Raw genomic sequence first — 10,000 nt, forward strand, 5'->3', positions numbered from 1 at the left:
ACTTTGCTCTTTTTTTTCCCTCTCCCACCCACAATCCCTCCTCCTGCGGGGATGGAGAACCAGGGGCCTGGGTGACATCCTCATGCGGGGATGGGGTACCAGGAGGCCGGGGAACATTTTCAACACTTTGGGGCATTTTTAAACACTTTAGCCTTTTTTTCCCTCTCCCACCCACAATCCCTCCTCCTGCGGGGATGGAGAACCAGGGGCCTGGGTGACATCCTCATGCGGGGATGGGGTACCAGGAGGCCGGGGAACATTTTCAACACTTTGGGGCATTTTTAAACACTTTGCTCTTTTTTTCCCCTCTCCCAACCAGGGGGCCTGGGGAGCCTCCTCCTGCGGGGATGGGGAACCAGGGGCCTGGGGAACATTTTCAACACTTTGGGGCATTTTTAAACACTTTGCTCTTTTTTTCCCCTCTCCCAACCAGGGGGCCTGGGGAGCCTCCTCCTGCGGGGATGGGGAACCAGGGGCCTGGGGAACATTTTCAACACTTTGGGGCATTTTTAAACACTTTGCTCTTTTTTTCCCCTCTCCCAACCAGGGGGCCTGGGGAGCCTCCTCCTGCGGGGATGGGGAACCAGGGGCCTGGGGAACATTTTCAACACTTTGGGGCATTTTTAAACACTTTGCTCTTTTTTTCCCCTCTCCCAACCAGGGGGCCTGGGGAGCCTCCTCCTGCGGGGATGGGGAACCAGGGGCCTGGGGAACATTTTCAACACTTTGGGGCATTTTTAAACACTTTGCTCTTTTTTTCCCCTCTCCCAACCAGGGGGCCTGGGGAGCCTCCTCCTGCGGGGATGGGGAACCAGGGGCCTGGGGAACATTTTCAACACTTTGGGGCATTTTTAAACACTTTGCTCTTTTTCCCCCTCTCCCAACCAGGGGGCCTGGGGAGCCTCCTCCTGCGGGGATGGGGAACCAGGGGCCTGGGGAACATTTTCAACACTTTGGGGCATTTTTAAACACTTTGCTCTTTTTTTCCCCTCTCCCAACCAGGGGGCCTGGGGAGCCTCCTCCTGCGGGGATGGGGAACCAGGGGCCTGGGGAACATTTTCAACACTTTGGGGCATTTTTAAACACTTTGCTCTTTTTTTTCCCTCTCCCAACCAGGGGGCCTGGGGAGCCTCCTCCTGCGGGGATGGGGAACCAGGGGCCTGGGGAACATTTTCAACACTTTGGGGCATTTTTAAACACTTTGCTCTTTATCCCCCTCTCCCAACCAGGGGGCCTGGGGAGCCTCCTCCTGCGGGGATGGGGAACCAGGGGCCTGGGGAACATTTTCAACACTTTGGGGCATTTTTAAACACTTTGCTCTTTTTTTCCCCTCTCCCAACCAGGGGGCCTGGGGAGCCTCCTCCTGCGGGGATGGGGAACCAGGGGCCTGGGGAACATTTTCAACACTTTGGGGCATTTTTAAACACTTTGCTCTTTATCCCCCTCTCCCAACCAGGGGGCCTGGGGAGCCTCCTCCTGCGGGCATGGAGAACCAGGGGGCCTGGGGAGCCTCCTCCTGCGGGGATGGGGAACCAGGGGCCTGGGGGGCCTCCTCCTGCGGGGATGGAGAACCAGGGGGCCTGGGGAGCCTCCTCCTGCGGGGATGGAGAACCAGGGGGCCTGGGGAGCCTCCTCCTGCGGGGATGGAGAACCAGGGGGCCTGGGGAGCCTCCTCCTGCGGGGATGGAGAACCAGGGGGCCTGGGGAGCCTCCTCCTGCGGGGATGGAGAACCAGGGGGCCTGGGGAGCCTCCTCCTGCGGGCATGGAGAACCAGGGGGCCTGGGGAGCCTCCTCCTGCGGGGATGGAGAACCAGGGCGCCTGGGGAGCCTCCTCCTGCGGGGATGGGGAACCAGGGGGCCTGGGGAGCCTCCTCCTGCACCAGGGGGCCTGGGGAGCCTCCTCCTGCGGGGATGGGGAACCAGGGGGCCTGGGGAGCCTCCTCCTGCGGTGATGGGGAACCATGGGGCCTGGGGAGCCTCCTCCTGCGGGGATGGGGAACCAGGGGGCCTGGGGAGCCTCCTCCTGCGGGCATGGAGAACCAGGGGGCCTGGGGAGCCTCCTCCTGCGGGGATGGGGAACCAGGGGGCCTGGGGAGCCTCCTCCTGCACCAGGGGGCCTGGGGAGCCTCCTCCTGCGGGGATGGGGAACCAGGGGGCCTGGGGAGCCTCCTCCTGCGGTGATGGGGAACCATGGGGCCTGGGGAGCCTCCTCCTGCGGGGATGGGGAACCAGGGGGCCTGGGGAGCCTCCTCCTGCGGTGATGGGGAACCATGGGGCCTGGGGAGCCTCCTCCTGCGGGGATGGAGAAGCAGGGGGCCTGGGGAGCCTCCTCCTGCGGGCATAGAGAACCAGGGGGCCTGGGGAGCCTCCTCCTGCGGGCATGGGGAACCAGGGGGCCTGGGGAGCCTCCTCCTGCGGTGATGGGGAACCATTGGGCCTGGGGAGCCTCCTCCTGCACCAGGGGGCCTGGGGAGCCTCCTCCTGCGGGGATGGGGAACCAGGGGGCCTGGGGAGCCTCCTCCTGCGGGGATGGGGAACCAGGGGCCTGGGGAGCCTCCTCCTGCACCAGGGGGCCTGGGGAGCCTCCTCCTGCACCAGGGGGCCTGGGGAGCCTCCTCCTGCGGGGATGGGGAACCAGGGGGCCTGGGGAGCCTCCTCCTGCGGGGATGGGGAACCAGGGGCCTGGGGAACATTTTCAACACTTTGGGGCATTTCACAAGCGCTTCCCTCGCTTACGGCCACACCACCCTGAATGAGCCCGATCTCGTCTGATCTCGGAAGCCAAGCAGGGTCGGGCCCAGTTAGTACTTGGATGGGAGACCGCCTGGGAATACTGGGTGCTGTAAGCATTTTTTTTTGCCATTATTTGTGGGTAGAAAAGTGAGAAAAGTGACCTAAAATAGAACCGGGACTAGGCGGCAGTTCCCCCCACCAGGCGGCGGCATTTGGGGCATTATTTGTGGGTAAGAAAGTGAGAAAAGTGACCTAAAATAGAACCGGGACTAGGCGGCAGTTCCCCCCACCAGGCGGCGGCATTTGGGGCATTATTTGTGGGTCAGAAAGTGAGAAAAGTGACCTAAAATAGAACCGGGACTAGGCGGCAGTTCCCCCCACCAGGCGGCGGCATTTGAGGCATTATTTGTGGGTCAGAAAGTGAGAAAAGTGACCTAAAATAGAACCGGGACTAGGCGGCAGTTCCCCCCACCAGGCGGCGGCATTTGGGGCATTATTTGTGGGTCAGAAAGTGAGAAAAGTGACCTAAAATAGAACCGGGACTAGGCGGCAGTTCCCCCCACCAGGCGGCGGCATTTGGGGCATTATTTGTGGGTCAGAAAGTGAGAAAAGTGACCTAAAATAGAACCGGGACTAGGCGGCAGTTCCCCCCACCAGGCGGCGGCATTTGAGGCATTATTTGTGGGTCAGAAAGTGAGAAAAGTGACCTAAAATAGAACCGGGACTAGGCGGCAGTTCCCCCCACCAGGCGGCGGCATTTGGGGCATTATTTGTGGGTCAGAAAGTGAGAAAAGTGACCTAAAATAGAACCGGGACTAGGCGGCAGTTCCCCCCACCAGGCGGCGGCATTTGGGGCATTATTTGTGGGTCAGAAAGTGAGAAAAGGGACCTAAAATAGAACCGGGACTAGGCGGCAGTTCCCCCCACCAGGCGGCGGCATTTGGGGCATTATTTGTGGGTCAGAAAGTGAGAAAAGTGACCTAAAATAGAACCGGGACTAGGCGGCAGTTCCCCCCACCAGGCGGCGGCATTTGGGGCATTATTTGTGGGTCAGAAAGTGAGAAAAGTGACCTAAAATAGAACCGGGACTAGGCGGCAGTTCCCCCCACCAGGCGGCGGCATTTGGGGCATTATTTGTGGGTCAGAAAGTGAGAAAAGTGACCTAAAATAGAACCGGGACTAGGCGGCAGTTCCCCCCACCAGGCGGCGGCATTTGGGGCATTATTTGTGGGTCAGAAAGTGAGAAAAGTGACCTAAAATAGAACCGGGACTAGGCGGCAGTTCCCCCCACCAGGCGGCGGCATTTGGGGCATTATTTGTGGGTCAGAAAGTGAGAAAAGTGACCTAAAATAGAACCGGTGCAGGCGGCATGTTCCCCCACCAGATGGCGGCATTTGGGGACCCGTAGTGTGGGCAGAAAACTCACCAAAGTGACTTAAAATAGAACCGGTGCAGGCGGCATGTTCCCCCACCAGATGGCGGCATTTGGGGACCCGTAGTGTGGGTAGAAAACTCACCAAAGTGACTTAAAATAGAACCGGTGCAGGCGGCATGTTCCCCCACCAGATGGCGGCATTTGGGGACCCGTAGTGTGGGTAGAAAACTCACCAAAGTGACTTAAAATAGAACCGGTGCAGGCGGCATGTTCCCCCACCAGATGGCGGCATTTGGGGACCCGTAGTGTGGGCAGAAAACTCACCAAAGTGACTTAAAATAGAACCGGTGCAGGCGGCATGTTCCCCCACCAGATGGCGGCATTTGGGGAGCCGTAGTGTGGGCAGAAAACTCACCAAAGTGACTTAAAATAGAACCGGTGCAGGCGGCATGTTCCCCCACCAGATGGCGGCATTTGGGGACCCGTAGTGTGGGCAGAAAACTCACCAAAGTGACTTAAAATAGAACCGGTGCAGGCGGCATGTTCCCCCACCAGATGGCGGCATTTGGGGAGCCGTAGTGTGGGCAGAAAACTCACCAAAGTGACTTAAAATAGAACCGGTGCAGGCGGCATGTTCCCCCACCAGATGGCGGCATTTGGGGACCCGTAGTGTGGGCAGAAAACTCACCAAAGTGACTTAAAATAGAACCGGTGCAGGCGGCATGTTCCCCCACCAGATGGCGGCATTTGGGGACATGCAGTGTGGGTAGAAAACTCACCAAAGTGTCCTAAAATAGAACCGGGACCAGGGGGCCTCTTCCCCCACCAGGTGGCGGGCTTGGGGGGCTTGGTTTCCGGGTAGAAAACTCACCAAAGTGTCCTAAAATAGAACCGGGACCAGGGGGCATGCTCCCCCACCAGGCGGCGGGCTTGGGGGGCTTGGTTTGCGGGTAGAAAACTCACCAAAGTGACCTAAAATAGAACCGGGCTAGGCGGCATGTTCCCCCACCAGGCGGCGGGCTTGGGGGGCTTGGTTTGCGGGTAGAAAACTCACCAAAGTGTCCTAAAATAGAACCGGGACCAGGGGGCATGTTCCCCCACCAGGCGGCGGGCTTGGGGGGCTTGGTTTGCGGGTAGAAAACTCACCAAAGTGTCCTAAAATAGAACCGGGACCAGGGGGCATGTTCCCCCACCAGGCGGCGGGCTTGGGGGGCTTGGTTTGCGGGTAGAAAACTCACCAAAGTGTCCTAAAATAGAACCGGGACCAGGGGGCCTCTTCCCCCACCAGGCGGCGGGCTTGGGGGGCTTGGTTTGCGGGTAGAAAACTCACCAAAGTGACCTAAAATAGAACCGGGACCAGGGGGCCTCTTCCCCCACCAGGCGGCGGGCTTGGGGGGCTTGGTTTGCGGGTAGAAAACTCACCAAAGTGACCTAAAATAGAACCGGGCTAGGCGGCATGTTCCCCCACCAGGCGGCGGGCTTGGGGGGCTTGGTTTGCGGGTAGAAAACTCACCAAAGTGTCCTAAAATAGAACCGGGACCAGGGGGCATGTTCCCCCACCAGGCGGCGGGCTTGGGGGGCTTGGTTTGCGGGTAGAAAACTCACCAAAGTGTCCTAAAATAGAACCGGGACCAGGGGGCATCTTCCCCCACCAGGCGGCGGGCTTGGGGGGCTTGGTTTGCGGGTAGAAAACTCACCAAAGTGTCCTAAAATAGAACCGGGACCAGGGGGCCTCTTCCCCCACCAGGCGGCGGGCTTGGGGGGCTTGGTTTGCGGGTAGAAAACTCACCAAAGTATCGGCAAAATAGAACCAGGGAAGGGGGGGATGTCGGTCACAAGGTGCCCGAGTCAGAGAACCAGGAAAACGGACATAAATCCAGAAAACCTCGGTGTCTGACTGCTCCTCAAAAAGTGGTCTTTTTGATGTCACGAGCGCAACCACCTAGAGGTTAATGGGGAGGGATGGTGTGAGCGCAAACGGATTTTTCCTAAGTGTGACTGCTCCTCAAAAAGTGGTCTTTTTGATGTCACGAGCGCAACCACCTAGAGGTTAATGGGGAGGGATGGTGTGAGCGCAAACGGATTTTTCCTAAGTGTGACTGCTCCTCAAAAAGTGGTCTTTTTGATGTCACGAGCGCAACCACCTAGAGGTTAATAGGGAGCGAGTACAACAGGGGAGGGAGTGAATGGGCTCGGACTGTGGCCGAGCCTGGTGCCTCAAAATCGGACAAGGTTGGACTGGAAGCCCGCTGAGAACTCTGGTTCTTTTGCCAGACGAAACGAATTTTTTCCGAGTGTGACTGCTCTGCAAAAAGTGGTCTTTTTGATGTCACGAGCGCAACCACCTAGAGGTTAATGGGGAGGGAGTGGAAAAAACGACAAAGTGTTGAGCTCCGGACCGGGATGGCGGGCGACTCGAGCGGTCATGCCCGACTTTGAGACACTTTGTCGCGGTCATGCGAGCGACCTCCACTGCTCCCCGGAGGTGCCCCGGACCGGGTTGGCGGGTGACTCGAGCGGTCGTGCCCGACTTTGAGACACTTTGTCGCGGTCATGCGGGCGTCCTCCGCCGGTCCCCGGAGGTGCCCCGGACCGGGTTGGCGGGTGACTCGAGCGGTCATGCCCGACTTTGAGACACTTTGTCGCGGTCATGCGGGCGTCCTCCGCCGGTCCCTGGAGGTGCCCCGGACCGGGTTGGCGGGTGACTCGAACGGTCATGCCCGACTTTGAGACACTTTGTCGCGGTCATGCGGGCGTCCTCCGCCGGTCCCTGGAGGTGCCCCGGACCGGGTTGGCGGGTGACTCGAGCGGTCGTGCCCGACTTTGAGACACTTTGTCGCGGTCATGCGGGCATCCTCCGCCGGTCCCTGGAGGTGCCCCGGACCGGGTTGGCGGGTGACTCGAGCGGTCGTGCCCGACTTTGAGACACTTTGTCGCGGTCATGCGAGCGACCTCCGCCGGTCCCCGGAGGTGCCCCGGACCGGGTTGGCGGGTGACTCGAACGGTCGTGCCCGACTTTGAGACACTTTGTCGCGGTCATGCGGGCGTCCTCCGCCGGTCCCTGGAGGTGCCCCGGACCGGGTTGGCGGGTGACTCGAGCGGTCGTGCCCGACTTTGAGACACTTTGTCGCGGGCATGCGGGCGTCCTCCGCCGGTCCCTGGAGGTGCCCCGGACCGGGTTGGCGGGTGACTCGAGCGGTCATGCCCGACTTTGAGACACTTTGTCGCGGTCATGCGGGCGTCCTCCGCCGGTCCCTGGAGGTGCCCCGGACCGGGTTGGCGGGTGACTCGAGCGGTCGTGCCCGACTTTGAGACACTTTGTCGCGGTCATGCGGGCGTCCTCCGCCGGTCCCTGGAGGTGCCCCGGACCGGGTTGGCGGGTGACTCGAGCGGTCGTGCCCGACTTTGAGACACTTTGTCGCGGTCATGCGGGCGTCCTCCGCCGGTCCCTGGAGGTGCCCCGGACCGGGTTGGCGGGTGACTCGAGCGGTCGTGCCCGACTTTGAGACACTTTGTCGCGGTCATGCGGGCGTCCTCCGCCGGTCCCTGGAGGTGCCCCGGACCGGGTTGGCGGGTGACTCAAGCGGTCATGCCCGACTTTGAGACACTTTGCCGCGGTCATGCGGGCGACCTCCGCCGGTCCCTGGAGGTGCCCCGGACCGGGTTGGCGGGTGACTCGAGCGGTCGTGCCCGACTTTGAGACACTTTGCCGCGGTCATGCGGGCGACCTCCGCCGGTCCCTGGATGGCGGGCTCCAGTGAGGTCGGCGGGGGAAGGCTCGGGCTGAGGCCGACTTCGGTGCCTCAAAGTCGGACAAGGTTGGATTGGAAGTCCGCTGTGTTGAGGACCAGTGGCATTCGGCGGTGGAACGCTCAGAACTTGGCCGACATCGGTGCCTCAACGTCGGACAAGGTTGGAGTGGATGACCGCTGATAACTCTGGTTCTTTTGCCAGACGAAAGAAATTTTTCCCGAGTGTGACTGCTCTGAAAAAAGTGGTCTTTTTGATGTCACGAGCGCAACCACCTAGAGGTTAATAGGGAGGCACCATAACAGGAGAGGGAGTGAAAAGGCTCGGAGGGTGGCCGAGCCTGGTGCCTCAAAATCGGACAAGGTTGGAGTGGATGACCGCTGAAAACTCTGGTTCTTTTGCCAGACGAAAGAAATTTTTCCCGAGTGTGACTGCTCTGAAAAAAGTGGTCTTTTTGATGTCACGAGCGCAACCACCTAGAGGTTAATAGGGAGGCACCATAACAGGAGAGGGAGTGAAAAGGCTCGGAGGGTGGCCGAGCCTGGTGCCTCAAAATCGGACAAGGTTGGAGTGGATGACCGCTGAAAACTCTGGTTCTTTTGCCAGACGAAAGAAATTTTTTCCGAGTGTGACTGCTCTGCAAAAAGTGGTCTTTTTGATGTCACGAGCGCAACCACCTAGAGGTTAATAGGGAGGCACCATAACAGGAGAGGGAGTGAAAAGGCTCGGACGGTGGCCGAGCCTGGTGCCTCAAAATCGGACAAGGTTGGAGTGGATGACCGCTGAAAACTCTGGTTCTTTTGCCAGACGAAAGAAATTTTTTCCGAGTGTGACTGCTCTGCAAAAAGTGGTCTTTTTGATGTCACGAGCGCAACCACCTAGAGGTTAATAGGGAGGCACCATAACAGGAGAGGGAGTGAAAAGGCTCGGAGGGTGGCCGAGCCTGGTGCCTCAAAATCGGACAAGGTTGGAGTGGATGACCGCTGAAAACTCTGGTTCTTTTGCCTGACGAAAGAAATTTTTTTCCGAGTGTGACTGCTCTGCAAAAAGTGGTCTTTTTGATGTCACGAGCGCAACCACCTAGAGGTTAATAGGGAGGCACCATAACAGGAGAGGGAGTGAAAAGGCTCGGAGGGTGGCCGAGCCTGGTGCCTCAAAGTCGGACAAGGTTGGAGTGGATGACCGCTGAAAACTCTGGTTCTTTTGCCAGACGAAAGAAATTTTTTCCGAGTGTGACTGCTCTGCAAAAAGTGGTCTTTTTGATGTCACGAGCGCAACCACCTAGAGGTTAATAGGGAGGCACCATAACAGGAGAGGGAGTGAAAAGGCTCGGAGGGTGGCCGAGCCTGGTGCCTCAAAATCGGACAAGGTTGGAGTGGATGACCGCTGAACACTCTGGTTCTTTTGCCAGACGAAAGAAATTTTTTCCGAGTGTGACTGCTCTGCAAAAAGTGGTCTTTTTGATGTCACGAGCGCAACCACCTAGAGGTTAATAGGGAGGCACCATAACAGGAGAGGGAGTGAAAAGGCTCGGAGGGTGGCCGAGCCTGGTGCCTCAAAATCGGACAAGGTTGGAGTGGATGGCCGCTGAAAACTCTGGTTCTTTTGCCTGACGAAAGAAATTTTTTCCGAGTGTGACTGCTCTGCAAAAAGTGGTCTTTTTGATGTCACGAGCGCAACCACCTAGAGGTTAATAGGGAGGCACCATAACAGGAGAGGGAAGGAAAAGGCTCGGAGGGTGGCCGAGCCTGGTGCCTCAAAATCGGACAAGGTTGGAGTGGATGACCGCTGAAAACTCTGGTTCTTTTGCCTGACGAAAGAAATTTTTTCCGAGTGTGACTGCTCTGCAAAAAGTGGTCTTTTTGATGTCACGAGCGCAACCACCTAGAGGTTAATAGGGAGGCACCATAACAGGAGAGGGAGTGAAAAGGCTCGGAGGGTGGCCGAGCCTGGTGCCTCAAAGTCGGACAAGGTTGGAGTGGATGGCCGCGGAGAACTCTGGTTCTTTTGCCTGACGAAAGAAATTTTTTCCGAGTGTGACTGCTCCTCAAAAAGTGGTCTTTTTGATGTCACGAGCGCAACCACCTAGAGGTTAATAGGGAGGCACCATAACAGGAGAGGGAGTGAAAAGGCTCGGAGGG

The 10,000-nt window shown here is 58.6% G+C and overlaps 1 non-coding gene across 1 annotated transcript; it reads left to right on the forward strand.

The window, feature by feature from the left end:
- The first annotated feature begins 2,731 nt into the window (after window positions 1-2,731).
- On the forward strand, window positions 2,732-2,850 carry LOC148058077 (5S ribosomal RNA). The gene has a single exon (XR_015710171.1). It is a non-coding gene; the product is annotated as a 5S ribosomal RNA (ribosomal RNA).
- The last annotated feature ends 7,150 nt before the right edge of the window (window positions 2,851-10,000 follow it).

The sequence above is a fragment of the Callionymus lyra genome, unplaced genomic scaffold (assembly GCF_982586985.1).
Source record: "Callionymus lyra unplaced genomic scaffold, fCalLyr1.hap1.1 HAP1_SCAFFOLD_191, whole genome shotgun sequence".
NCBI lineage: Eukaryota > Metazoa > Chordata > Actinopteri > Syngnathiformes > Callionymidae > Callionymus > Callionymus lyra.